The sequence below is a fragment of the Triturus cristatus genome, chromosome 1_1, assembly GCF_964204655.1.
Source record: "Triturus cristatus chromosome 1_1, aTriCri1.1, whole genome shotgun sequence".
Taxonomy (NCBI): Eukaryota; Metazoa; Chordata; class Amphibia; order Caudata; family Salamandridae; genus Triturus; species Triturus cristatus.
In genome coordinates, this window is record NC_140579.1 from 412,749,571 (window position 1) to 412,777,417 (window position 27,847).

The 27,847-nt window shown below is 45.0% G+C and overlaps 1 pseudogene; it reads left to right on the top strand.

The window, feature by feature from the left end:
- Positions 1-27,847, top strand: part of LOC146870331 (cytochrome P450 2G1-like) — a 920,765-nt pseudogene that overhangs the window by 418,511 nt on the left and 474,407 nt on the right.

Genomic DNA, 27,847 nt, shown 5'->3' on the forward strand with positions numbered 1-27,847 from the left:
ACGTTTCCCCGTTTCTGCGCACAATGCCTATATCATGAGGAGCAGTCGCATTGCAACGCTGATGTCACAGATGCCAGACCAGCGTCCCTGGCTTGTCGGTGTGTACTGACTGTTTACGATTGTGTTTGTTTGGCAATGTTGTATTCCGCACTCCTACAAAACTCTGCTAATTGTTCAATTGTTTGTGTGTAGGTGACTCGGGATACCCCAACATGCCGTGGTTGCTGACACCCCTCACGAACCATGTGACACCAGCCGAGATGTGCTACAATGAGGCACATGGTCGGAGCAGGAGGGTGATTGAACGGACATTTGGTCTCCTGAAAAGCCGCCCTCCCATATGACCCTGCAAAGGTGTGCAAAATTATCCTTTTATGCTGCATGCTACAGAACATGGCAGTGCGGAAGAAGGTGCCTCTCATCCAGGATGACGATGACCGACCTCCGCCACCTGTGGAGGATCCCGGCATGGGACACGATGCCAGTGATGATGATGATGAGGGTGACGTCCGCACACAGCTCATCAACAACTTCTTCACCTGAATGTGAGTTTACAGAGTTGTTATGTCAATGTATGGAGTTGGCCTAAAATGTGTTGTGGCTGCTCTGTCTCTGTCCGAGTGTGTCTGTGTGCCACTTGAGTGGATGCGTGCAGTGATGTGTCCATTCAGGTGGTCTGTACTCCACAATAGTTTAGTACTGCTAACTTGTTTCTGTGTAGGTTTCTTGTGAAATATTTTGTGCATGTGAATTGATTTTCTCTCCTGTTCTGCTGTGCTTTTGACCATGTCTTGTGTCTGTCCTTCCCAGGGTACTTTGCCTGTTGTTTGGTCAACACTGACCCCCAACACCCAGAATCCAACACCAGTGTGGGAGTAGTCAATTGCCATCAAGTGATGTGCCACACACCCCTGGACTTCAATTCTCAGACACTCTGTGACCGTGTGTCCACCGTAACGTACAATTGCCTTGCAACTATTGTAGAATAAACATGTTGGTGATGTGTAATGAATCTGTGCTCTGCTTTGTTAGACGCGTTGTCTGTCTTCCCACATCTGAGTGACATTTGCTTACCTCACCTGTGGACTTGTTACCACTGACTGTGGATAGATGTTGTGTCTGCATACCAATGTGTTTCAGGTCAACATCATTGTGTGGGATGAGTAAAATGGCCATGGTGAGTATGTGTTGTGGTGTCATAGTGGTGTGTCTCCCTCACATGTGTCACATCACCATGACTCACATAACGGTGGTCACATTGTTGTAGTATTTGGCATGCACTGTGTTGTTTAGCAGATCAACATCTCCATGACACATGACAAGTTGGGATCACAACAGAGGCAAATATGATGTACTGGTGAGTTTATTCACAAACATGTGTGAGGATAGTGCACAGGATGGTGGGTGCTGTACATTGGGTTTGAATCCAAAGTTCACAGTAGAGTTGGAAGTGTCGGTAGATGAAATGTCCAGAGTAAAGTCAACAGTCATCTACTACATTGGACCAACATGAACCCAACATGTCATGTGGGCGAGTTGTGTTCGATCGGACAAGGTGAACAGGTTGCGCACAAAGAACATTGTCCAGAACAGGTTTAGAGGCCCTGGCGGATGTGCAGGGACATCTGCGTCTCACATGTCCTTTTTTGGACGACCCCTCTTCTTCTTGGGGGGGGGATCCTCAGGTGCAGGCCTCTGCGGTGCAGGGGACTCTCCACCAGAGTCCTCCTCCCTCCCTACGGCACTAGCAGATGGTGTGGCAACAGATGTTGTGGCCACAACGGGATGTGTGGACATGTTTGTGCTGATCTGGCGGAGGCATTGGAGTATGTCCCGATGCACCGCTGTAAGTGCATCCCACTTTGCCTCCATGCGGGCATGGTGGGCAGCCTGGTCCTGTTGTATGTCCTTGAGGATTCCCACTACCTGGCCAAATCCTCCGGTGCTATCCTGGTACACATCTATGATACGTGCCAGTTGGGGGTCATCACACAGTTCAAACCCCTTGCAAGGCACGCCCTCAGCCTCCTACCCCTCCCAGCACCCCTATCCACACGGGCAAGACCTGCGGCGGCACGCACAGGTGACTCTGGGACCCCTTGGGTGGTGTTGCTGGTGGTGTTGGCTGTAGCTTCCGGTGGGGAGTCCTGTGTCCCTGTGCTGTCGGTGTTCTGTGGCATTGGTCTGTCCGTTTTGGTGGGGGTGCCCTGTCTGTTTCCAGATGCTGGAGGTGTGGGTACAGGGGGTGCAGATGTTGGTGCTGCATGATGACTCACACCGGAGGGACCAGACAGAGACAGATTCAAACCAGAGAGCTCAGTGTCCACCAGAGTCTGGGACTGGGAATCCTCTTCATTTGGTGCTGTGTCCCCAGCACCACCTGTGTTTGGAAGAGACACACAATGTAAGTTAGGTTTCTACAGGCATTTATGGTTCACAAACATGACATTTTCTACTGTACGAACGGATGCCTGCCTGTACACTGCTTTGTTCCGGGTGATCACGGACAGAGATTGATAATGTTGTTGCACATTGCCCAGCCAAAATGAAACATTTCAATGTGCGTGTCGAAGTGTGTGCATGCCCAGCTAATGGATAGCTTTGTCTGTACATGACCATTACTACTCAAGGGCCATCACGTTGCTGACACAGTTGTGTCATCCCTGTACACATGTGAGCTTTAACAAGGACATACGTGCAATTCCACTGGGGAGATGTTGTACTATTGGGGCATGTGTGGTAGCAGAGTTTGGTAGTCTTTGTGTGCCACATTGGTGTATTGGTACGACATGGTCACAGTCCGGTATGCCTGTGATCTCTCTGGAGGAAGTGTTTTTTAACAGTGTTCCTAGTTCCCATCTCATTTCATACAAGTGATGATGTCACCATCGTTAATGAGTCTGGTGCTGAGTTTTGTACGTGCATATGTGGTTTGACTTGTCAATGTTCTCCATGGTGACATGGATTGGGCAAGGTAGCACTCTGGCTTTTCAATGCATATGACAGTGAGGGCCGGTGGTGAGTGTGTTGCAGTTTGACTGCTCTGAGTAGCATGTCTCCTCCAATGCAGTCCAGGTTTGACCTTGTGTCTACAGTGTCTGTGTCAGTGAGTGGTGTGTTGTGTGAAGGATGTCTATGTTTCAGCACGATATAGGAGTGGAATGCAGCTCACAACAGCACTGAGTGTGAATGCGAACATGCTATGGTGTTGGTTATATTGGTGTGTCCATTCCATTCACTGTCAGATGTCCCCTGTCAATGATGTATATGTGAGTTCCTGTGTGTTTTGTGCAATGTACCATATATGGGTCTCCACATTTGTCATCTGCAAGACACACCTCCCCTGCCCGGCCAGGGGGCACCCCTGGACACTGCATCCCCAGACAATGATTTTGAACATATGGTTGCAATGGCTGTGTGTGCGACCGGGTTTTGTTTGGCCAGTGCATATGTGTGATTGTCAGCCACATCATTTCTCAGGCCCAGTGTCAGACATCTTGTCAGTCCCTTCCCACTCCCTGTGATGCGAGCATGGTTCAGTGTGAGCTTGCTGGGCCATGTGGGTGGCTGGGGATTGTCTGTGACTGCAACTCCCATCATGCTCTTGGCTACACCCCCCTTCCCAGCAAGCCCATACTTCCTTCCTCTTGACTCTGCTTCCCTGTGAGGGGGTGTGACAGCAATGGCAAGATGGTTGACTGTGAAGTCCTGGTATTTGTTGGTGCCCAGTTTTCAGCATGGCCTTGTGCTTCCCACAACAGAGGCCAGTGTCAGACATCCTGTCAGTCCTTTCCCACTCCCTGTGATACGAGCATGGTTCAGTGTGAACTTGCTGGGCCATGTGGGTGACTGGGGATTGTCTGTGACTGCAACTCCCATCATGCTCTTGGCTACACCCCCCTTCCCAGCATGCCCATACTTCCTTCCTCCTGACTCTGCTTCCCTATGAGGGGGTGTGACAGCAATGGCAAGATGGTTGACTGTGAAGTCCTGGTATTTGTTGGTGCCCAGTTCCCAGCCTGGCCTTGTGCTCCCCACAACAGAGGCCAGTGTCAGACATCATGTCAGTCCTTTCCCACTCCCTGTGATGCGAGCATGGTTCAGTGTGAACTTGCTGGGCCATGTGGGTGACTGGGGATTGTCTGTGACTGTAACTCCCATCATGCTCTTGGCTACACCCCCCTTCCCAGCATGCCCATACTTCCTTCCTCCTGACTCTGCTTCCCTATGAGGGGGTGTGACAGCAATGGCAAGATGGCTGACTGTGAAGACCTGGTGTTTGTTGGTGCCCAGTTCCCAGTATGGCCTTGTGCTCTCCACAACAGATCCCAGTGTCAGACATCCTGTCAGTCCCTTCACACTCCCTGTGATGCGAGCATGGTTCAGTGTGAGCTTGCTGGGCCATGTGGGTGGCTGGGAATTTTCTGTGACTGCAACTCCCATCATGCTCTTGGCTACACCCCCTTCCCAGCATGCCCATACTTCCTTCCTCTTGACTCTGCTTCCCTGTGAGGGGGTGTGACAGCAATGGCAAGATGGCTAACTGTGAAGTCCTGGTGTTTGTTGGTGCCCAGTTCCCAGCATGGCCTTGTGCTCCCCACAACAGGGCCCAGTGTCAGACATCCTGTCAGTCCCTTCCCACTCTCTGTGATGCGAGCATGGTTCAGTGTGAGCTTGCTGGGCCATGTGGGTGACTGGGGATTGTCTGTGACTGCTACTCCCATCATGCTCTTGGCTACACCCCTTTCCCAGCATGCCCATACTTCCTTCCTCTTGACTCTGCTTCCCTGTGAGGGGGTGTGGCAGCAATGGCAAGATGGCTGACTGTGAAATCCTGGTGTTTGTTTGGCTACAAGTCCAAAGAGAGCCCCTGTGCTTCACACAGCAGCACCCAGTACGGTCATCTTTTGCTGATATTTCACTTAGGTGTGGGTCAATGCATTCTACCCGGTGAGTTGTGTGAAGTTTGTGTTGAGGGGTGTGTGTGTCTCCACATGCTGGTAAGTATGGTCAGAGCTGTCAGTCCTCCTTCCCACCCGGCCCGACATCCCACCATGAAACGTGCTTCCATTGGAGGGCATGCAAGTTGTCTTTCGGGATGTCAGTCAGTAGTGTCCTGCTTCTGATTTGCGCACAACCCCTACCAGGTCCGTGTGCTCCCCACAGCAGGACACAGTGTCAGACATCTTGTCAGTCATTTTCCACTCCTTGTGATGTGTGCATGTTTCAGAGAGGTCTTGATGGGCCAATTTGGAGGGGGAGCATTATCTGTGACTACAAACTCCATCATGCTTTTGGATACACTCACTTCACCTGCATACCCACTATTTCTTCCTGTCAGTCAACTGCACTGTGAGGTAGTGTGTTTGTGTTGGCAAACTGACTGACAGTGTTTATTTGGCTTTGTGCCACTGCCTTGCTCTATTTGTTGGTCGGTTTGTACATGTCATGATACAGTTCCAAGTCACTATGAGATAGCAGATATTGTGTTTGTCTGACTAGCACTCACATATTGGGATGATTATCTATTGGTTACTGTGGCTTTGCTAACGGTGCATGGTTTCACTGTCCCCTTGCCACACAATATTGAGTATGTTGGTTGTGTACTCACCAGGCTCTGGTATGCCTGCTAGACCATGGACGCTCTCTGGTGGTAGGATGTTCTGCACCTTCTCCTCCCAGGTCCTGAAGTAGACTGGTTTGGCAGGAGGGCCACCGCCAGTGCACTGACTCAAGGCTTGATCTTACTCGATGAGTTTCTTGACCCTCCTGCGCACGTCATACCAACTGAATATCGTCCTTTGTGCGCTTTGTTGGTGCTTGTGCGTTCACCTTGTTCACAATCCTCGCCCACATCTTGGTTTTCTGTGACATGGGGGTCCTTTGGATCAATGTACCAAACAAATGTGGCTCTACTCTGGTGATCTCGTCTACCAGCACTTCTAACTCATCATATGTGAACTTTGGATTCTTCTTTGGGGGCATGGTGATGGGTGGTGGTGGTGGGTGATGTGTGTGTGAGGGTGCAAGTGAGGGTGGGTTAGTGTTGGTTTTGCTAGCTGTATGTGTGTGTGCTTTTGGTGAGGTGCTAATGGTGTGTGAGTTGTGTGATGGGTGAGTTGTGAGTGTGTCTGTGGTTGCTGTGTGATGGTGTTTGCTGCTGACTGTTGTCTCCTATTTGCAAAGGATCATGGTAGTGATTGATGTCCTTTATATAGGTGGAGTTGTGGGTGTGTCTTTGTCCCAGGTTTTTTTAAAATATTTGTTGGCTTTGTCTTTGCTTGTTTGGTCCTTTTTTTGTCTTTTTTCCTTTGGGTTTTCTAGGCGACGTTCTTCTGACTGAGATGGACGCTGATGTTGGCTCGTACGGGCTTCTCTGCCTCATTCACGCTGACTTTCTTCTGTGTTTCATACGCGTCGGTAACGGAGATCTCTATTGCTTGGGCTCTCTGTTTTCTGTGCGTGTCGGTCATGCGGCTTGGGCTCCATGCGAGTCGGTCTGGGTTTACGCGCATTGCATTGTACTGCGCGGATTGGATATTGCGGGTACGTCTCGGTCGGGTTTATTTCCGGGTACGTGTCGGTCCGGTGCAACTCGAGTCGGTTTTTCAGCCGAATCACTATTTTCCCTACGGCTCGGTCATACTGCTTGTATTTCGTATGTGTTGGTTGTAATTCACACGCGTTGCATCGTATTGCACGGGTCGTACAGCGCCAGTGCGTGTCGGTCGGTCTCCGGTCCGGGTCCGTGTCGGTCGGTACGTTTTGTGGCCGGAATCGGAATCGGCCCCTAAACGTTCGTTTTACATTTAATTTTTTTAAATTCATATCTCTGCTTCCCGACATTGGATGTTTTTCATTTTCATGTCTATTTGTTCATAAAAATATATGCTATTTTTATAAACTAGAGTTGGAATTTTATTTTTGGGTGTTTCATGCTTATTTAATGTATTGCTGTTTTTAAATGCTTTACACACCTGTCTCCTAAATTGCGCCTCCATGCTCGTTACCACCTACCAAGGAATGAGCAAGGGAATAAATATATAAAGACCTTGACTGAACCTTTTATTGTATTTGTAGCCTTATTTCTTAGTGGTAAGTCACTACTTAGCACTACTAATAATGCACTTTCAACATTAGATATCTGACATGCTTTAATAACTGAATGATATTATATTTCTATCTGGTAGACGTCGCTGTATCTTCCCTAAATACATGCGCCATCTTAAAAGAGAAATATTGATATAGTAATAATAAAATAATTTCTCCCTCATTTTTTCATCTAGGACCGATCTTTTCCAATGGATCCCGATGGACGGAAATCCGTAGTTTTTCTTTATTGACCCTACGAAATTTTGGAATGGGGAAGAGAAGCATTGAGGAACGGATACAGGAGGAAGCCCGCTATCTAATTGAAGAGCTGAAAAATACTAAAGGTTCATCTTTTTTTATCATGGTGGATGAACACCCTCGAGGCGAGAAATGAATTGCATAAGTATTTATTTGCTTGGATCTGTGCTTTTGACAGGTCAGAAACGACACGATTAATTCTGATACGTTCATTAAGATGGAAGCATTTTAAAGATTATTTCAAATAATGTGTAATATTAATCTCCAACATTTTGATTTTCATCTACATTGACAAGAGAGTGAATCATTTTGCTGTTGGTATACAATAGTGGCCTTATTGAAAAAGAGCTATCCATGTCTTTGTCATCAAAATGAATAAATTATGCCCCCGATCCTTAATGCTTCTGTCAGTATAGGCTTCAGTGGGTACTTGGGTGGCTTTTTGTATAGTAGATAATAGATTAGAGGAATTAAAACAATTATGCGAGAGGACTATTGTAAGTCCTTCATACCCATGTTACATAATAAGTGCACAGATATAAAAGGCTTTGGGCACATTTAGAGGCGAGCTGTGGAACCTCTGCCAAAAAGCAGCGGATGTACTATCTGTATTATCTTGCAGTTCTTCAAGATGGTTCTGGGAGTTGGGCCTCCACTGTCTCGCTGGTGGAACTGTAACCGAAGGCTCATTGGTCAATCTAAAAAAGAACATCTGTCCTCTTGAGGGCAGTGTTTCACTGTACATTTTTCGCAGGCAGTCCTAAACAGGAAACCCAAGAAATGTCTCCCTCTTGCCGGCAGAAAATCTGGCATTTAGGGGACATTTCTTTTTTGGTTTAAAAAAAAAAAATGTTTGCTCAGGGGGTGCATTAGAAATGACACTCACTCAGCAAACCCATTGAGACTGCAACATTTATGAAGGCACAGAGGTTAGCAAATTCAATGCTTTTGACCTCACACTTTTTATATAAATAAGTAACCACAAGTATAAACACAACATAACAGAACAACAATAAATAATAAATAGAACATTCATATTTGTCTCTTTCATGGTATTAAATGTAATGTATTATGTAATGTCATGTAAAACTGAATTTTTGAAAAATGCCCCATATAACGCGACTCGCCCCACTTCGTGGAAGATTTAAATTTGGGTTTTAGACTCTGAACGATGAGACACTGCTGTGCAATGCCCACTGTTTTGCTCGGACCCCTAAAAACATGCCTGCTGGCCTACCATTTTAGCCTCGAAATGTAGTTTTTAAACTGCAAATTTGGCCTGTCAAAATAACTACTTTTCACAGACCTAAACCATCCTTTTAAATAATATTAAGTCACCACAAAATAGGCTTTCCTGCCCATAAGACAGGGTTTATGGTATTTAAAACTAGGACATATAAAACTTTAATGTTAAACATGTCCATCCAGCCAGTGAAATGCCAATAAAGCTATTTTCACTACAGCCAGGTTGGCTGCTCCATAGTAAAGCACTGGGGTACAATAACCATTTAATAGCATTATCTCCAACTAGGGAATACCTACAAATTCCACTCTTGGACTTTTTGAATTTTTAACCAAATGCCCAATTTATTGATGAAGTCAGATTTGTAATAAATATATTTATTTATACACATACTTTTAGAAAGTTAGCTTTTCCTTGCCTAAAGCCTTTTGAGGCCTATTTGCATGAGCACACACTGCCACCTGGCAGCTGAATTAACTCCCCGATGAGGTCTGCAAACTGCTAATATATAGCAGGACAAAAATCTTTGGCGTGGGGAGGTGTTCTGTTGCTCTGGCAGGAAGATCATCTGGGTTGTGCCCATGGAACATGATGAACATCAAGGAAGTCTACCTTGCCATAGGCAAACGTTAGCTGACACATGAGCAAAGCCCTTCTTTGTTCTCCCAGTCAGACAGGAGCCCATCCCAGTGGGGGAGGAGCTACCCCCAAAACTGGTTTGACGTGACCACTTTGGGTCATTGGGTCATTTCCCTGGTAACATGGGTGAGCACACACGCTCTGCACAAGGAGAAAAGGGTTTCACCATCTTGGATTTGGGCAGAGAAGGGCACTGTGGGATTGTTTTCAGTAGGCCACACTAGAACTGCTGCAAAAGTGGGTGGGAACATTTTCCCCATTGGTCAGGGAGGGGTCAAGAGACTATCACACCCACAAGCTAGTACCAGGCATACATATGGCACCCTAGGGAACCCTCTTCAGAATACTACTGGACCTGTGGAAGACATAAGAAGGATTTCATCTGCTGTTGAGTCCTGTGAGGAGACCTGAAAGGCTAGACCTGCTCTCACTTGGGCCCACCTCCTGTGTACACAGCACATGCTCGAGTATAGGTTTTCTGACATCGCCTACACTCCTGGGTCAAAAACCAGATACTATCATAACACCAAACAGCACTTCTGAGCATGATGAAATGCAGACCTGGCATGACATAGGTTATTCAAACCCCCAACAAGAAAATAGAGGGGGTATATCATTACAGGCTACCACAGGACAAGCTGAAATTGCACTCCATGCTTAACACATATGTGAAGGAGAATTACCAGATAGTGCCCCACCCAAATTCTTTGGGCAGAAGGAAATGCATTGTATTGCGAGCAAATAAGGCTCCTCACAAGAAAGAGAGAGTTAGAAGAGCAAGTGACAGCACTAACCCGCACTTACATGAACATACACTTCAAGGGGGAGCGTTGTAGGCTACTGAAACTAAATAGGATCTTAATCAATTTGCTCATCTGTAAAGCAGAAACTATGCAATAAAATTAAAGAAACACCATTATGAGAAGGGGGAGAAGGTTGGATGCCCATTAGCCATACCGTTGAGACAGCAGTAGGCACTGCAATCTATCCCAATGATCAGTAACCCACAAGGATTAATACTTACACATACACATCTTATTGACATTTGTAATACACTTAGAGACTTTTAGTGGAGTATGAGCAAAACTCTTTCTAAAACTCCCAGGCCGCACCCACATTACACTACACCTCAAGAAAGCTCACTGACTCGCAATCCGGAATACATCAACAGGCACATACACTTCCACCAGCTCAGCAGAAACCTCCCCTTTGCCTCACTCTCACTCGCTCACACTCCTCGCATCCACAAGAGCAGAGCAGGAGGTCATTCTTTCTCCTACATAGCACCCAAAACATGGAAAGACCTCCCTCAACACATCAAAGCCTCCACCTCAATTCTTGAATTCCGCAAGAAGCTGGAGACCTGGCTTTTCGACTAACCTAAGTGAGCCACACACCTACACATCTGCCAAAGCATCTGGATACCCTCATGGGTGAGTAGTGTGCTCTACAAATCGACATGACATAATATAACATGACAAAACATAACACAAGTGGACTCCAAAGATTAGTTAGCTGACCTCCTGTTAAGCTACAGGGACACAACACGCTGCTAGAAAACATTTTCCTGAAGAGATCATATGACCAGTTTCAAATGGACCAGACCTGGATCCTGCTGGTGGCTTCTGCTGGTGTGAGCCTTGATCCCCAACTACTGGATACAAAGATCTCTGGAGGACCAGGACCAATCTACCAAGTCAATCAAATGAAGGTGCTTTGCAGCTAGGCAAAATAATTTGGTTGAACTTTTATGCAACAGCATCTGTTTCTGCACCCCTCCAATATTCTACTTTCTCACAAAAGCTATTTAAACATTTGTTATTTCATCTATCGCAAGGCTGAGGTCACATGAGTTTCAATTGGTGTGCAGGTTATGGTATGCTTAGCTATTGTGTGTTATGGATTATGGTCCTTAGCATAATTCATTAATTTTCGTTTTTTTATGTGTGGATATGATTGATAGTCATTCCTGCACCTTAACTGTGTATGGGTTTGTGAGATCACCACATCTTCACTCATATCACAGATGGAAGTCGCACCTGGCAACGAAAAGTATAGAAGAAAAACACAGTGAGATAAACACAGATTGGATTGGGCTCATGCCTATGGGCTATGGGGCCAACACTTGCTGCACATTTACAAAGGCAGTGCGCAGGAGGGGTTTGCTACCCTGCTCCAATTGAGTGTAGAGCTACACAAGAGGACAGTCTGTGTGACCAACTTAAACTATGCACAGTTTGACCACTCACTGCTGGTTTGGCACAAGGCTTTCCCTGATGCCCGGCACCCAATCCCCACTGCACACGGCCATTGGCCCAACTTTTGTGATGAACCATCTATAGGGGGAACACCTACACTGCACTGCAGTGATATAGGTGGCAGTGTTGGGTATCTCAGAGATTCACAAAAGAGTATCTACAGAATCTGGAACAACATTCCCATAGCCATAAAAAACAATGCTGCTAGAGTTTAGAAAATATTTGACCATGCGCCTCTTTAAAGAACACTACATCACAATACATTAATAGTCCACAAGGTACAGCACTCCATTGCCTTTTGGCTACTTTTGAAATATAGAATTACCCCATACATGCATACATACCTTAATGGGGCATTACCTAAGAAGGTGGCAGACATGTAGGACATCTTGGAACAGGTGCTCCTGGGCAAATTTACAATAAAGCAAGTTAAAAAAGTTACAAAAGGTTGTGGTGTACTGTAATGAAATACTAACTTGAGTGGTAAAATGTCTCCATTCATTAGCTAGGGCATAGGATAAATCTTGCACTTAAACTTCCACCTCCTCAGAACATTCCTGTACCTGGGAAGAATAGACATAAAAAAGAAGGCCCATCTGGATGAAAAAAGACTTCTGACTCCTGCTTGAAGAAGAGGATGACTAAATGAATCCTGACTCTTATTGACACCCAAGGACTAAAACTACCCTTAAATAATAAAGTGGTTGGCCTTCTGTTTGCCTGCATTAGGTACACAGAAAGGAAAAAGACTCTTGACTGTTAACCACACAAAACTGACCTCAGCCAGAGACCTGGCCGAAGAGAGACCGGTCAACTAGAAGCCTGCACTCAGGAACCTAGGAGCCACTCAGAACTTTTTCCCCAACTCACAATAGCTTCCACTGGACTGCATGGTGAAGGTACTCATACCCTTGAGGAAAATAAAACATCATGAGGCCTATGTGTCCCCGTGTGTTCCCCCACACTCATGTGCACATACATGTCACCTATATATTTCCCCTCCATGGCCTGTCTATCATGATGCTTATGCTATAACGTGGCCTGCCATAATCCAGTCTCCCATGAGAGAAACGACAAATCTGCTCTGAGGCCTACACGTTTTGCATCATGTTTTCCCGCATTTCCATTATTGTGGCCCAGCCAGAGCCGAAAAGAGGCTTCAGGCCTCAGAACGCTCTGAAAGCTGTAGCTGCGTATCCTTGGCCTTGCACACTTGGGCCTCAGCCAAAGGGGCCCTGTCCGAGACAGTATTGAGCACGGTTATCTGCTTACTCCTACCGAAACCACATTCCTGCCTGGAGAAGGAGGGATAAACATGACCCATCTGCAAAGGAGAAAGCCTAGCCTTTCTGTCTCTTTTTGTGTGATTACAAAGCTCACGTCAGTGAAAAGCCCATAGCCCCCGTGCAAGACTTCAGCTGTAAACGAAGAAATAAATGCCACATTGGCCCTTGGTAATGGGCAACCTATGTCACGAATCAGTCCCTGCTCCAGACTTTAGATATCAGATAACCCTATAACTCGAGTTATTTGAATAAAGCCCTTTTGAACCTGATACCACGGACTCAGCCTCTTGCTTCATGCATAATTATATTGATATCTAGAAATTCTGAACTCGTAATAATTTATTTACGACATAATGGCGCCCGAACAGGGACTAATCTCCTTCCCCATGCGCCGGAGATGAAGGTCCAGTTTTGCCCCCTTCCACAGCCGTGACAGACTTCGAGTGTACACGTCGCGGGTTTTCCCGCCAACTCCCTCAGGCCAACGAAGGAGACGGACTGCGACCAGGCATCCATACGAGGCGGTGAGGATTGCGGATCGTCCCGACCCAGAGCCCACCTGCGAGAGAGCTGTGTCCGAGGTTTCTAGAGATCCACCTAAGATACGCCATTCCCTGCGCAGCGTCAAGTGTCCGAGGCCTTCAAGTTCAAGTTCAAGTTCTGCTTCCCGGTGAGTTTCTCATGGGGGTTGCAATCATGACGGGTTCATTTAATGAACACGGTAAAGACGTGTCTCACTTGTGAGACCGGTATGTTCAAGAGCATGCATTCAAGAATTAATGTTTCAAGATTTAGAGGCCAAGTTTTCAGGTGCACCGATATAACTGTATGAATGTTATCGTCTTAAGTTAGGTTCAGTTAGGTTTGAATGTGTCAGGTTTGTGTGTAAGTTTGTTGCATTGTGATTTTTTTTTTTTTTTTTGTTCAATGTGATTTTTGTTTTCGGTTACATTCCAACATGCCGTTATTTTCGAAACTGCGTAAGATAGGTACCAGGAAAGGTGTACTAGAGGAACCAGTTAACATTCCGCCTAGAGACACACCTGGACATTTCATGTACTGTAAGCATGGTTTAGATGCCGTGTTGTTTTTAGAACTTTGGGTGGATTACACGAAGGATTTGGAGACAGAGTATAAATGGCCCATTACGGGAACGTGGGATGCGGAATGCATCATGAAGGTAGAGGAAGAGATACGGAAGAGAAAATCTAGACCTGCTCAGAAGGATGCCATTGAGTTATGGCGCAAGGAATCACATAGAAGAACAGAGAAAGAGTTCCACAAAGCAGAGAGAAGTAGACAGGAGTCCGAAAAAGCCAAAGAAGAAAAATTACAGGAAGAAGGGGAGCGGGTAAAAAGAGAGCAGGCTGAAAGAGAAAGAAATACTGCTGTTGCTGGTATTTATCCCGTCCTTTCAGAGGAACTAGCAAAAGTGGCCCCAGTAGAAAAACTAGTTAGAGTGCCACCGCCAGTACCCCGAAAAATAAAACAAACAGCATCCGACACGTTCATTAACAACTACCTAGAGGAACCCCCACCATCATACGTGGACGGAATTTTCCCTGCACCCCCAACGCAAGAACAGCTCCAGGAGCTCGAGGACGGCGGGGAGGGAGGATCCGGGGCAACATCAGGGGGGGGGCGACAGTAAAAGTGGCAATCTTCGAATGTATATATGACCCAGATCCAGGAAAGGGCAGAATGCTTGTGTTTTCATTACGGCTTAGACGAGCAGTCGCAGATTTGGAAAAATTACCAGATATGGATAAACATCTAAAGAAAATGTACACATTCATAAGAACAGGGGAAGGTCCTGAGTGTATAGCAGAAGCCGTACAAAATAGAAAGGTAATTATTAAGAACTATATCCTTCGCTTCCTAATTAATTGTCTGATCAGGGAAAAAGACGAAGGTGATGGTGATGTAGACCGTTGTTATACTGGTTGGAGTGATCGCATAGATGCCGGTCAGCATGATAAATCAGGCCAAACAGACAACATGTTGACCAAAATCCGGAAGGCAATAATAGCATCACACGAAGGAAGCCCGAACGAAACAGCTGAGTTATCATCTGATGACGAAGCAGGGGACAAAGACAGAATACATTATGTGGGCCGTGCCCGGCGATTCGAAAGGCCCAAGGGCCTCAATCACCGTAAACAGGGAACTGCCATAAAAGAAAGATATTCCCTTGAAAGTTTGTTCCAGATCACCGAAAAAGCGGTGAATAAATGGCTGGGTAACGATCAGCCCCTCACCCCGACCGAAAATGAATTAGCACGATCAGCCACCCTGTGGATATCCCAATATGATATATATAATAATGATATCGTAGCACAAACGTTCTTGAGCCTCCCACCAAATGAACAGCGCATAGCTGGTGTTTACATGGTCCAACATTTGATCACGTTATATGAGAGTCAATATTCTGGTCCTGGTCTATTGTATAAGTTGCTGGACGACATCATACTAGACAGGTGGATGAACATAGGTACTGAACTGATTAATGTCATTCTGGATCAGCGACACAAGTATATAGTATACGTGACTAGATCCCTGCTTCCCGCTCCACCCCAGGTTAAGGAACAGTCGTACGACAAGCTGAACCCCCTACGAGAGGTTCATCCTGTAAAGGATGCAAACAATGACCTGCAACGGGTGTATGTCTACACCCCCTTGTCGAAATTAGAGATACTGGAAATGAAGAAAATGTTACCATCCCATGATAAAGACCCGGGGGGTTTTCACCGAGAACTAAAGGACATTCTTCGCTTAGGAGAATATACATATGCTGACATTCTAAAGTTATTAAAAGTACTATTGCCTGCTGGTATTTACGAGAAACTGAAAGGACAGGACTGGGAGGTGGGAGACAAAAGGCTCAGTTGGGATCTGCTGGAAAGAGAGGAGGTGGGAAGAGGCCCGGGGGTTGGTCTGGGTCCTCGAGCTAAAGACCTACCTGAACTCCTTGTACAAGTTTTGCCCAGATTACTAATCACCAAGAAGGAAGACTGGGATGCTATTTCGGCCTGTAAACAGAAACCAGACGAAGACACTAGCGATTTTTACTCTAGGTTCGAGAAATGTTTCACTATCAATAGTGGTCTTAAGCCCGGTAGTGATTCATATCCCCATCTTTTCGTGAGCAAACTAGTAGAAAATTCCCTACCAGAAGTAAAGTATAGGGTACTAAAGGTTGAGAGTACTTGGCAAGCAAACAGCCCTTCACAAATGTTACAGATGTTACAATACCACCAGAACAGAATTAGAGAGGAACACGAGCAGGATAAGAGACGCATGAGAGACACAAAGATGAAGATGCTGGTGGCCCAATCAACCCCGGCAAACACAAACACGAACAAGAATAGCACGAAACAAAATACTGGGACCTGTAATTATTGCAAGAAGCCAGGCCACTTCGTAAATGAATGTGCGGTCCTGAAACACAATATAGCAATAGGTAAAACAAAGCCACGATCTTATCCTCCCAAAGAAAATAACACACATCAGACATCAGATACATTTCCACCGCCGCCGCCGCCTGTCCATGCACCTGCACCAGCCCACGCCACAGCACAAATGTATGAGCACGCTCAGACTAACTATCCAGAATACCAAGCATATTCGTGAAGAAGCCCAGAGAGGGAATTCGACTTGCCCCTTATTCCGGTTCCTGTGGACCAAGCAGTTCCCTATGTGCATGCCAGTTTACTAGGAAAGAATAAAAAGTTTTTGATTGACACCGGGGCAAGTAGAACTACCATCAGTCATTCTGAGGTTCCAGGGGCACCCCTCTCGGGCTCAAAGAGTATATCCCTGGGCTTTTCAGGAAAGCCTATTATCAATGAGGTTTCAGAACCAGTCTCTTTAGGAGTCGGTCCACTAATACATACCACAGACTTACTGCTTACTAAATCATGTCCAGAAAACTTACTTGGCATAAAAACATTAAAAGAACTGGGAGCAGTCATCTGTTGCTCGCCAGAAGGAGTGCGACTGTATTTACGTGATTTCAAGGGACATTTTGTTATGAAAGATGTTGACATCAGGCTTCAAAATGTACCACAGCACCTATGGGCACAAGGCCCGACTGACGTAGTTTTCATGAACATTACACCATACCAGGTCATCCTCAAGGAAGGAGTGGTGCTGCCACGGATTCGACAATATAAAATTCCACCTGAAGCTGAAGTAGGGTTGCTGAAAATTATCGATGAACTCATTGCATAAGGGGTGGTGATAGAGACAGAGTCAAACATATGCAATTCACCTGTTCTTCCTATTCTTAAAAGAACTGATCCCAATGCATCACCTGTCTATAGATTAGTTGTGGACCTGCGAGAATTAAACAAATGTGTGGTGCCACAGTACCCTGTGGTCCCGGACATTTCTTCATTATTGACTGCCATTGATGCGAAGGCTACGTTCTTTACAGTTATCGATCTAAAGAACGCCTTTTTCAGTATCCCAATACATCCGGACAGCCAATATCTTTTCGGTTTCAGTTTAAAAGGCCGCAGCTTCAGATTCACAAGAGCACCACAGGGCTTCACGGAAAGTCCTAGCATCTACAGTCAGGCGCTCAAAAGACAACTAGACAGTATTCATATGCCTACCACTACAACACTGATACAGTATGTAGATGACATTCTCATTACCGCACGATCGGAAACTGACTGTGAAAGTGCATCACTCACTGTTTTACATTTCCTGGCTGACAAGGGGCACAAAGTGTCCCCTTCGAAGTTACAATTCTGTGAACAGCAAGTGGCGTACCTTGGGCACTTGCTATCCAAGGAGGGTAGGCGACTAACACCAGAACGTATTCAATTGATTTCTGGCCTTTCACAGCCCAAGACACAAAAGGAGGTACGTGCATTCATTGGCCTCACTTCATATTGCAGGCAGTGGATTCCCCAGTATGCTCATATAGCCAAGCCCCTAATACAGTTGACGACACAGGAGGTAGCTTCTACTAAAGTCCTCCCTTGGACACAAGAACACACTGTGGCATTTGAAGAATTAAAAAGAGCTTTATGTCAAGCACCAGTTTTAGCAATCCCTGATTACAACAAATCTTTTATGCTTTTTGTGACAGAGCGGGATGGAACAGCACTATCTGTCCTCACACAAGATCATGCAGGAAAACACAAGCCCTGTGCTTATTTCTCTAGTACATTGGACCCAGTAGCACAGGCTTTGCCTGCGTGCCTAAAATCTGTTGCAGCAACAGCCTTAGCCATAAGACAAAGTGACTCGATAGTGCTGGGCCACCCCCTGACCGTACAAGTACCACACGCAGTGGACGTTCTTTTGAACCGAACACAAACACAACACCTGACTGTAGCGAGACTGACAGGTTATGAGCTGACGTTATTTCAACCACACATAGAGATCAGACGATGCAACATACTGAATCCTGCTACTCTTTTGCCCTCCAGTACAGAAAACGTTTCCCCACATGACTGTGTTGAAGTAATACATACCGTGACGAAACCAAGACAAGACTTGACAGATGTTGCACTCCCAGACCCTGACCTAACACTCTATGTTGACGGTTCATGTATGAGGACGGGGGCGGGAGAATTAGTGGCAGCATATGCAGTGACCACTGCTACTGAAATCATAGAGACTAAAAGAATAGACATACTGTCAGCACAAGCAGCAGAGCTCATCGCTCTGACCCAGGCGTGCATAAGAGCTAAGCACCTGAGAGTAAACATTTACACAGACTCACAATACGCATATGGGGTAGTTCATGACTTCGGCGTCCTATGGAGGGAAAGAGGTTTCTTGACTTCTCACGGGGCCAAGATACAGCATGGCCCCCTTATTCACGCCCTTCTGGAAGCGATACATTTACCAACAGCCATAGCTATCCTGAAATGCAAAGCACATACTAAAGCCACAGATACCATTTCTCAAGGCAATGATCTGGCAGACCGAACAGCTAAACAGACAGCTCAGACCCCACTAGACATGAAGAAATCACAGGTACCATTAAGGTCAAAAGCCATGACAGTTAGGGATCCTTCCAAGGACGTACAAGACATTCAGACACATGCTACTCTAGACGAATTAAAGAAATGGTGGGAACAAGGAGGGGTACTGACTGATCAGGGTTGGATGACTAAGGGCAAAGAAACATGGTTTCTTCCTGATTCGATGGTACAAGTGATCATAAATACCGCACATAGCCCTGCACACTTAGGAGAGAGAGCAATGCTAGACAGCTTACAGAATATATGGTTCAACAAGCACCTACGTGCAGCAGCGAAACAAAAGGTCAGAACGTGTATGATCTGTTGCCAATTCAATCCAGGTAAAGGCATTCCAATGGAACAAGGTGGTTTCCATCCACCTGACCATCCTTTTGAAGTCCTTCAAATGGATTATATCCAAATGGACAGATGCAGAGGTTACAAATATGTCCTAGTAGTAGTCTGTTCCCTATCAAGATGGACAGAGGCCTATCCAGTCCCTGATTATACTGCCGTAACTACCGCCAGACAACTGGTACGAGAGTTTTTCCCACGTTACGGATTACCGCGTGTCGTATATTCAGGCAATGGTCAGCCTTTCTCCTCTGAACTCATGAAACAAGTGTCCCTTCTGTTAGGGTATACCTGGAAGTTCCATTGTGTACGACATCCTGAGGCAGCAGGCCTTGTAGAAAGACATAATCAGACCTTAAAGATAAAAATAGCAAAGATTTGCGCAGACAAAGGTGTGGATTGGATGGTAGCCCTGCCGGTTGCCCTCTTTTACATGCGAATGGTAGCCCATTCTAGAACAGGCTTATCTCCCTATGAAGTGGTCTTTGGTAGACCACCGAATATGTGGGGCACTCCAATGCCTAAAAAGATCACTGATGTTGATAGTAACATGCTGACAGATTACCTGGCTTCCTTGATGTCTGCACTACTCTCTTGTCGTTCGCAGGTTGCTGCCGCCTTCCCTGACAACACCCAGGTCAAGGAACATTCCCTCGCTCCTGGGGACTATGTTTTCATAAGGAACTTTGACAGAACGAGCCCTCTTGAGCCAAGGTGGAAGACGCCTAAACTGGTATTATTAACTACGAGGACCGCTGTTAAAGTCGAAGGACGGAAAGGATGGGTTCATCTTCATCATTGTAAACGCTACTTCGGGAATAACGATTCGTTTAAAAAGGACATAAAGACTTCAGACTTTGAGCCCCCTTTTCTAGAGGAGACTTCCCAGCAGAAGTACAAAACCAAACTTAGATCTAATAAGTCAGAACCCGTTTGATCAATTAAGTCCACTAGGTGGTGAAGCGGTTGAACATGTATTCTGGCTCGCATAAGATCTTGGATACCGCAGATGAGAAAAAGAGCAAGATGAAAACCAAATACTGTAAAATATTACGTGGTAGATGTATAGTGACTCTGATATTTTTACTTCTTCTGTGCATCACGATGATATGTATCAGCTTAATACTACATGCTATTTTTCCTCCTATTGCCTCACTCTTACACTCTACCAATGATACCATAAAGCACACATTTAGTGATCTGCCATCCCATGAGCTATCATATCGACTTGCCTTACGCAACAATACTTTTATTCAGATGCTGCACCATTCACATCAGACTAGCAATGCTACAGACTGCTGGGTCTGTGGCCGACTTCCCCCGTATCAGAAGGTGAAGGGAGTGTTGCCCCTTTTCCCTTTTCCATTCTCCCATAATGGTTCTTGCGGAGCATGGTTTGCCTTAATGACATCCATCAACGGTGATGCCAAAGAATGTCAAGATAAGGAGTGTAGGGGCGACTGGGTATGGGGTAACTTGAACAAAGTCATGAATAAAGCATGTTTCCCAGATGAAGAAGGTCTTCCCCAAAGGAAAGGTACCGATCTAGAAAATGAAGAGTATCTGCAAGGAAATGCGACCCTTGACTTTATAGTGTTGAATGTCAAGCCCATACACAATTTAGGTCCATCCTCAATCACAGTCCTGCCAGTAAAAGGGAACTTGTGTGTCAGAAAAGAAGGTTCTGTACATTTGGGGCACAGCGAGTGTAACACTATATTAGTGTTCAAAGACAAAGGAAAGTCTTACTTCAGAGCATCACGACACACCTACTTTATTTGTGGCCAGACAGCCTATGTACAACTGCCCTTAGACTGGGGTGGGACGTGCTATATATCATTTCTCCTACCACCCGTTTTCTTGGCCCCATCGAACTATCATCAAAATCTTCAACTAGCACTTATCAGGCACAGACGAGGGCTCGATGCCTCTGGCATTGACCAGACTGAAACAGCTTGGGAGCAATATACAGATTTCAACAAAGGATTCTTTTTCTTCATAGGTCCCGTCCAGAATAGTAAACTTATCCGCAGACTAACAAGGATTCTAGAAACAGTTGCTAATGAGACTGCATCAGCCCTGGGGAACTTGACCCAGGAACAGTCTGCTATGAGAATGGTCCTTCTTCAGAATCGTCTTGTTCTTGACGTCATCCTAGCGGATAGGGGCGGGGCCTGTAGGGTCATCGGTTCCAGCTGCTGCGTTTTCATACCTAATAATGCACCGTCTGTATACAAAGCAATAACAAGACTCCACAAGATTGCCCAAAGCATACACCAAGACCCAGGCACGTGGACTTGGTCCAGTTGGCTCTGGGAAATAATATCAGCATGGGGATGGAAAGTGTTGACTGTCTGTGGACTAATACTACTGATGATATTCAGTTGTTGCCTATGTCTGCAGTGTGGCCCGGCCATTTGCGGCCTGTGTGCTACTGCATGTGTTCCACATCCCCATTTACAAAGCATTGAAAATGGAAAAATAATGCTGCAAGAACAGATTGACTGTCTAATGAGAAGAGATATGACATGAGGGTCCACTAGGGGACAAGGAGGGAATGAGGAAAATAAAATATCATGAGGCCTATGTGTCCCCGTGTGTTCCCCCACACTCATGTGCACATACATGTCACCTATGTATTTCCCCTCCATGGCCTGTCTATCATGATGCTTATGCTATAACGTGGCCTGCCATAATCAAGTCTCCCATGAGAGAAACGACAAATCTGCTCTGAGGCCTACACGTTTTGCATCATGTTTTCCCGCAATTCCATTATTGTGGCCCAGCCAGAGCCGAAAAGAGGCTTCAGGCCTCAGAACGCTCTGAAAGCTGTAGCTGCGTATCCTTGGCCTTGCACACTTGGGCCTCAGCCAAAGGGGCCCTGTCCGAGACAGTATTGAGCACGGTTATCTGCTTACTCCTACCAAAACCACATTCCTGCCTGGAGAAGGAGGGATAAACATGACCCATCTGCAAAGGAGAAAGCCTAGCCTTTCTGTCTCTTTTTGTGTGATTACAAAGCTCACGTCAGTGAAAAGCCCATAGCCCCCGTGCAAGACTTCAGCTGTAAACGAAGAAATAAATGCCACATTGGCCCTTGGTAATGGGCAACCTATGTCACGAATCAGTCCCTGCTCCAGACTTTAGATATCAGATAAAACAAGATGTGCTGGTCGCCCTGACACGAAAGGCCTCATTTTCGGACACCAGACTCCCCGGTTGCATAGCAACCCTTTCACACGTCAGTTACACGTCATGCTCGAGTTGAGCACAAGTAAGGCAAAGTTCCAGTAAAGTTCCAGCTGATCACGCAACCCCCTCTAGGCATCCACCCACCTATGACACTTACCTATTATCATCGAGTGGACGCCCACCTTCACGCCTACTTACACACCCACATGCTCTTATCTCATTCTCTCTTGCTCCGCCTGAAGCGCTCTTGCTTACGTATATTATTACAAACATATATATATTGTACTCTGTGAATAAAGTTGGAGAATACCTTTTTGAGAACCCTGGTCCTGATCACTTGTGGTGATGGAACTATTCTCCCTATAACTCGAGTTATTTGAATAAAGCCCTTTTGAACCTGATACCACGGACTCAGCCTCTTGCTTCATGCATAATTATATTGATATCTAGAAATTCTGAACTCGTAATAATTTATTTACAACACCCTGCTTGGCTATAATTTACAGTCTTGCCATTCTGGTGAATTTTGAGAACCAAAAGAAGTGGACCCAGGTCCTGATTTAGAGTTTGGTGTACAGGTACTCTACCACAATTCGTTTATTTATTTAGTGTTTTATATAGCGCAAACATGCCCCTGAGTGGGGTATCAGAGCGCTTTACATTTGCATATCTATAAACAGTTTTGTTACCACGTCAACAGTAATTGTACAAGTGATTTTGCGAAAAACATTAAAGCTTAAAAAACATATATACAGAACCCCAAAGAGGTTAATGTTCGATGAGAGGTAGCATGCATATGATCATGTTAGATCAGTGATAATGTCAAGTCTGCTGCGATTATGGGAGATATTCACTCATGTAAAAAGATTTGGCTTCATTTTTTAAAGCAGAGATTGATGACATTTTTTCTAATGTTAGGGGGGAGAGCGTTCCAAATTCTAGGCGCTGCACCAGAGAAAGCTCAGTCATAAGTTCTTTTCTTACAGAATTGAGTCGGTTTCAGTAGTATCCTCCCTGACTCCGGGAGATATGGCAACCTCCTGATAGTGTGATTTTCTGGGCTAGGTACGCTGGTGTTTTGTAGTGTATCGCTTTGTGAGTAATACATGACATTTTTAGTTGTATTCTCGCTTCATAAGGCAGCCAGTTAAGCACTTTCAGATGAGGGGTGATGTGGTCGAGCCAGTTATGAGTCTTGTGTCCGAATTGAGACAGGCTTTTAGTGGGGCTGTTGAAATCCTGGGGGAGACCAGCTAGGGTTGTGCAGCCATACTCGATCCTTGAAATTACTAGTGCTTGGACTGCTGTTTTAAGGTCTGCCTTATTTAAGAAGGGTTTCAATTTACTGAGGTAGCTTGAATAGAACCGTGCATTTTTTGCCATTGTGTGATATGCAAAATCATATTCAGGTTTTTGTCTTGTATAATTCCCAGGTATTTGGTAGACTCAACAATCCTCGGAGTACAGTTTAATGCTGTGATCAGCTTGGTCCACTCAAGGTTGTTCAAAGAGCTTTTCTGGGGGGAAATCAGCAGGAATTCGGTTTTATGAGGGTTAAGCTTTAAGTGATTACTGGTTAGCCAATGTATGGTACTCTTTAGTGCTTGGTTCATGATATCTATCTCTTTCATCGATGTAATCTTGATGTATAACTGTGTGTCATCTGCATACATGTGGAAAGAGATGGTTGCTCATTGTAAGGTTTCTGTGAGTGGCCCTACGTACAAATTGAATAGTGCCGGGGATAGTGTCGAGCCCTGAGGAAATCCAATCTCATTTCTGGACAAAGCTGAAAATGTTTGGTTGACTGTGAATTTTTGAGTTCTATTCTCTAAGAATGATCTAAACCATTTTAGGACTGTCATTTTAGGACTGTACCCTCTAAACCCATCCTATTTTTCATGCGATCTAGCATTTTGGCATGGTTAACCATGTCGAATGCCGAAGAGAGGTTGAGCAGCATTAGGAGACTAGTTTCATTGCAGTTGAGGGCAAGTAGAGCGTCATCCACGATGTGCAGGATCGCTGTTTCAGTACTATGATTTGGTCTAAATCCTGATTGGAAGTCATTCAACAGATTGAATTCAGAGATACGGTGGCTCAATTGTTGTTGTACGCATTTTTCCAGGACTTTGGCTAGCACGGGAATGTTAGTTACAGGTCTGAAATTGTTGGGGTCAGAGGGATTCTCTGTTGTTTTTTTTAAGATTGGGGTGATTTGCCCTGTTTTTAGGCCTTCAGGAATTGAACCTTGTGCCAGTGAAGCGTTTATGATCTTTGTCCATGAGGGGATGAGCAGTTGGTTTATTGCAGACCAACACTTTGCACGTAAAGGATCGCTGAAGTGATTGTTTGGTTTAATGGTCGAGATGATCTTTACAATGTCTAGATCGCTGAACGGCTTGAATTCTGACCATCCAGCATTGTTTTTAGGCGTTTCCCGATCTGGTTGCAGTTGAAACTCATCAGGGGTGCTCTTAGTGATAGCGGGGCCTTCAGCTGCTTTTTTGAGCTCCTCCTCCATCGATTTGGCTTTGGCTGTGAAGAAGGAGGAGAAATCTTCGCTGCTTATATTTGAATTGGTAGTAGTTGGTGCAGATTTGGCCTTTTTATTAGATTAATCTTTTAGCAGGTCGCATAGTTTCCTCGGTCTATTTTTTGCATTGTCCAGTTCTTTCCTGAAGAAGTCTTTTTTTGAGTTTAGAATGCTTTTATTGTATGCTTTCCTGGCCAGTCTTAGTTGTAATAGATGGGGTGAGGAAGAGTGTTGTCGCCATTTCCGCTCTGTGAATCTGAGTGACCATCTTTCTTCATTAAGGTCACCCTTAAACCAAGGGTTTTTGTCTTTGTTCGGGATCCTTTTGAATTTTTGTGGGGCCATGTCTTCAATAATACTCGACATTGTATTATTGTAATACTCCGTGAGGTCATTGACGTCCACCATATTATTAGGAGGTTGCAATTCTATCTCACAGCGTATCCATATTGAGCCCTCTGGTATCCCGAACCCATTTTCTGGGGTTTTTTGCTTGTGAAGAATCTTTTGGTTTTGTGAAGGGTATTTGGAAGGAAATGATGTGGTGATCAGACCAGTCGCATGGGGTGATTTTAATTTTATCTATAGCTTTTTCTTTAGCTATCATCCAGTCTAAGGTAGAGCCTTTGGAGTGGGTTGGTAGGAGACATTCTTGGACCAGCGAATGATTTTCAAGGAAGGCTTTGAGTAGGTTGATTTTATTGTCAGAAGGATCCTCTCAATGAAGATTGAAGTCTCCTAAGAAAATATCATTGGACTGAGGGGTGGAGTTTGCTGTGATGATTTCCATCAGCTGCTCTATGAATCTGGTGTTTTTGCCTGGGGGGTGGTAGAATGTATGCAGTTTGCACGTTTGATTATCGGCGGAACTTAATGACATACCGAGATACTCACATGATTTTATTTTCATGATGGCAAAGTCAGATCCATATATACAGGCGATGCCTCCTCCTTTTTTTAATGGCCTGTCTAGTCTCATAATGCAATAGTTCAGGAGGACTAATATATCTAGGCAAGGAGAGGAAGAGTCTGTTCTGTTAGTATAATTATGTCGATTTCCTGGCTTAAAATTAGGTCGGCTATGTCAGCAGCATGTTTCTTTGCTGATGGACAGTTGAGTAGTTGAGTAGTGTACCTAATGTGTTTCTGTGGATTGATCGTTGATGGGTCTAACTTTTCGGAATTATTGTCACAGTTTTTAGGTTGTTAGATTTACTAATCTATTGCTAGACTTTGCTATTCTGTATGCGTTAGTTGGGATTGACGGAATCCTGTGTTCATCTAACTTAGTTGGAGGAATAGGGGCTATTTCGTAGGATTGTAGTAGTGATTGTATCTCATTGTCTGTCAGATAGCTAAGTTGACTGTTTGTCGCTACCATTGGGATAGATTTTAGTTTCTTCTGGGTTTCGTGGGTGGATTTCTGTAAGAGCTCCCATTTTGATAGCCATTTTTCTGATAGGTGTAGAAAGTTCTTCATGTCTCTGCTAGCGAGTTGCATGGCTTTATAGGTCTTGACGGATTGTGAACTGAGCTTATCGAATTCTATATTAGGGTGGAGGGCACAGCGTTTCTCAGACTCCGCTCTGGGTTGTGGCATGACCGCTATGGTGTACCCTGCCTGCCAAACCTTGGGTCCTTCCACCTAATTTAGAGACAGGCAGACCTTAAGCTTTCTGTTGACACATTTGCTCCATCAACAGAAAGCTTCCTCCAACGGCTTGATGGTTTAGAGACAGGAGCAGAAATATAAAATGACCCTCAAGGGTGTGAGGGGCTTTAGTTGTTTGTTCTTCAGAACAAACTCCCAAAAATGTTCTGAACAAACTCCCTTTAAAAACAAAAACTTTGATGAACACCGTTTAAAACCACCTGCGGCTGTTCACCAAACTTTTTTTTGCACCTTAAATGGAAGAACTGTGCTGGTGTTTCCTTTCAATGTACAAAGAAGACTACAGGGTCAGTCTCTAAATTTGAGAGACAGTAGTTTGTCAGGGTGGCAGAGGTAATGTCCTCTGTCACCCTGACACATTGTACTCCATCTGCCCAATCCTTAATTAGGCCCGAAGTCTGATAGTAAAACCTTTAATTGGGGTGAGGTGGCAAATTATCCAACCTCCAAAGTACCCTCAGCAGCCACAAAATCTAGGCTTGTCATGCTCTCAGATTTTAGGACCAAAACCCACAACTTTAGGGGGTGCTCGACAATAATCACCGTCATCATCCTTGACTCAATGGAAGATTTTGAATTTAATTTCAGAGAGTTAGGGGCCTATTTAGAGACAGACAGAAAGGATACTCCATCAAACCTGAGTTTTTGGCATCAAAACTCACAGCTTCTGCTAGAACTTGACAATAACCACCATCTTCCACCTTGCCCCACTGTAAGATTTTGAATTCCCTCTCAGAGGCTTTAACCCCTATTTAGAGTTTGTCAGAAAGAATACTCAAACCTGAGTTTTGGCATCACATCCCACAGCTTCAGCTGAGCTGGAACCTGACAATGACCTTCGCTTTGGACCTTGACCCACAGGAAGGTTTTGAATTCCGTTACTGATTTTAGGGCTCTATTTATACTTAGACAGGCTGGATATTCCATCAAAACATGGCAGACATTTAGTCCACGAATTACAAGTGCCAGAGGCTATAAAGCACCTGTAAAATGTCAGGTGAGACATCTGCCTTGTTTGCTATGGAGTATGCAGCTTACCAAATCTAAAACAGTACCCTAGTCCTAAGGTAAAATCTAGATACCTGCTTGGTGAATTTGGCCTCTGTTTCATCACTATTGGCCTGAATTTGCACCCATGTCCTGGTCAACCACAAGCTGCTGTTTTTTCATGGCACTAGATAGATAGATAGATAGATAGATAGATAGATAGATAGATAGATAGATAGATAGATAGATAGATAGATAGATAGATAGATAGATAGATAGATAGATAGATAGATAGATAGATAGATAGATAGATAGATAGATAGATAGATAGATAGATAGATAGATAGAT